At 43.3% G+C, this 3297-nt stretch overlaps 1 pseudogene; it reads left to right on the top strand.

The window, feature by feature from the left end:
* The first annotated feature begins 2108 nt into the window (after positions 1-2108).
* On the top strand, positions 2109-2974 carry LOC118621988 (annotated as a pseudogene).
* Positions 2975-3297: the final 323 nt, after the last annotated feature.

Genomic DNA, 3297 nt, shown 5'->3' with positions numbered 1-3297 from the left:
CTATGAAAGTGATTCTCCAGACCTCCTTCTCCGAGACCCTTCTCAACTCATATGACCTAAAGAATGGGAATGTAATAGAAAGTTGGCTATTCTTTACACATTCCAAAGTTTAAGAAAGAAATGAAATGTTTCCAGGCATTTGGAGCTACAAAATATGGATGTAAATGGTCTTCAGTGATAAGAATACACTGAATAGGAGGAGTATATGCATTATCTCAAGGGTATCATTATGCCCATTTCATAGCTAACAGTACTGAGACCTGCAACATTAAGCGATTTTCCCAAAGACGATGTGATTAATTAGTGGTTGGGTTCAGAATAAAACACAGATTTCCCAGCTGCAGGACTATATTAACTCATCTTTCCCCTTCCATCACTTTTTAAAAACATCTCCAATTTTTCTGTTCTTTAATTCTGAAAATAACAGCAATATGAAACTTACAAACTTGAAATCACCCTAATTACCTTGTGATAATTTTTTTGCATAGCTTTTGTCAAAAGCACTTATTATATGTAGAATATAAAAAATTGGCATGCTGATGAAAATATGACCCACACCAGAATATGAGCAGTGATCTACAGATCATATATTTGTGAAAGTTCCTGAATGCCTCCTATGTGATAAGAGCTGTTTTAGAGGCTTCACATATACTAACTCACTCACTCTTCACAGAATCCAGTGGAGTAGGTACTATTATTATTACCCTGATTTTACATTTGAACCCAGGCAAGGCAATGCCCAAGTTTTTATAATAAGTATCTGCTTTATGCAGATTTTTAATATTTTGTAAATAAAAATAAATAGTAATGTTCATTGCCTAGAGAAACACACACCCTTTCTTCTATTTCAATCCAACCCCTCCCCCAATACTGTACTATGTACAATGTTCTTTCTGAATCTCTACCTACTCAAATTCTGCCTATAATTTACATTTCATGAGCATTTAAAATGGAAATCTAAAGTAACACTTAATTTTGAACCACAGCTAGAATCAGTTTTAGCTAAAATCCTTGAATATACAGGGGTGGGGCAAAAATAGGTTAATAACCCTGGCCAGTTTGGCTCAGCTGTTAGAGGGTCAGCCCATGGATCAGTCAAGGGCAGCACCTTGGCTGCAGTTAGTCCCCAGCCCCGGTTGGGGTCATGTGGGAGGCAACCAGTTAGTGTGTCCCTCTCACATTGATGTTTCTCTCTCCCTCCCTTCCACTCTATCTGAAGATACATGGAGAAATATCCTGGGATGAGGATTAACAACAACAAAAAAGTAGGTTTACAGTTGTTCATATGGAAAATAACACAGTCATTAATAAATAATAATGCAAGAATAAACTCTGTTTTGTGGACTCACAACTCTAAACCTACTTTTGCCCCACCCTGTACTTTAGCCTAATTCCTTGAATAAAATAGAAAAAAAATGCAGAGATATCAGCAGTCCCATGTTGTTAATATTTCACAAATATTTTCAAAAGTCATTATCACCCTTTGTTAAATGGATTCTCAATCATTCTATTGAGTAACATACAGAATTCAACGTTAGCTTGGATGAAAATTTTAGCTATAAGCTATGTAGTTATTTTTCACATTTGAATCAGTATTATTTCCATATTCTATCACTGAATTAACTAACATTAAAAATAATTAATTACGGCCCTGGCCAGTTTGGCTCAGCGGTAAGAGCGTTGGCCTGCGGTCCAGAGAGAACTGGGTACGGTTCCCGCTAAGGGCATGTACCTCGGTTGCAGTTTGTCCCCGGCCCTGGTTGGGTCGTGAGGGTGGCAGCCACTTGATGTGTCCCTTTCACATCGATGTTTCTCTCTCTCTCTCTCCCACTCTATCTGAACAAAATATCAAAAAATGATAATAATAATTATTATTAATTATGGGGGAATCCGTGCGTGAAACCCGTCTGGAGGATGTGGGAGAGTGGTGGGCAGCGCCAGCCGGCAGGCCCTCCCCAGTGCGCATGCGTGGCTCTGGGCACCAGTCCCTACTCCAGTCCCTACTCCAGCGTGGTGAAGATCTCTCCGGCACTTGTGGCAGCCATCTCCCGTCTACACCAATTTCCGCTGACTGCGGGGCTCTGTGCCCCAAGGGAAGCTTGAGGGCCATGGGGGACTTGAATCCACTGATGCCAGAGCTAAACGAGGCAGAGGCAATGGGCGCCAAGACTGTGCGTTTCTAGGAGCAGCTGCTGCAGGCCTCCAAGGAGCGCCGGCAAGCCTAGGCAAGCAGACCAAAATCAACACAGATCCACACTCAACCTGTCTTCTGCATAAAGACCAACTCATCCGAAGGGAAAGTTTTCATCATTATCTGTCACTCTCCCTCCATCCCTCCCCGGCTGACATGACCGCGGATGATCTGCTTCAAATGCTGGAAAAGGACAAAGCCGTGTTTCGCATTCCCATGACTCTGGGAGAGCCTCATGCCGAACTGGATGCAAAAGGCCGGAGTTGCACCGCCTACGACATGGCTGTCAAGAGCGACTTCTACCTGAATGCAGAACAGCGATTTCCTGCGAGAGCTCGTGATCACCATTGCCAGGGAGGGCCTGGAGGACAAATGCAGCCTGCAGCTGAATCCAGAGTGGCGCATATTGAAGAACCGGCTTTTTATGGGCTCCATCTCCCAGCAAAATATCCGCTCCCAGCAATGATCTCCGATCCAGGAGCTGGGGAACCTGTACACAGCTGACTCCTTGAGACCTGAGGCAGGCCCTGAGAAGCCTCACCTGAACCTTCGGCTGGAAGCCCCTGACCTCCTCTTGGCGGAAACTGACCTCCCCAAACTGGACGGAGCTCTAGGGCTGTTGGAGATCAGGGAGAACCATCTGGTGATGGGGGACCCCAGCAGCTGTACCATCTGGATGCCTATATCCCCCTGCGGATCAACTCTGATGAAAGCAAGGCGGCCTTCCATCGGAAGAGAAGGCAACTGATGGTGGCGATGCCCCTTCTGTCCATACCTTCTTGACCCGGTGTCTCCCTGTGCTTCCAAGTGGGGAGGAGAAGGTGGTAGCTTCTCTAAAACTGAAATGAAAGATATTTGCCTTTAAAAAATAATAATAATAATTAATGATGGATTATAAACTCTGGTTAACTCATCCACATTTTTTAAAAATTAGGTCATTCCATTAAGATGTTAAGTGACTCAATTCAGAAATTTCCCAACAAAACCATTATTTATACCTTCAATCATTCTATTAATTGAAATAAAATCTACAATGACCTGGGCGAACATAACCATGATTATAGTCTCATGTTTCCAGAGTATGGGTCTGGGTAGTGTTTCAGGAA

This window comes from Molossus molossus, unplaced genomic scaffold, assembly GCF_014108415.1.
Source record: "Molossus molossus isolate mMolMol1 unplaced genomic scaffold, mMolMol1.p scaffold_m16_p_8, whole genome shotgun sequence".
NCBI lineage: Eukaryota > Metazoa > Chordata > Mammalia > Chiroptera > Molossidae > Molossus > Molossus molossus.
The sequence above is the reverse complement of the archived record's forward strand: the minus strand, read 5'-3'. Positions and strand labels throughout refer to the sequence as shown.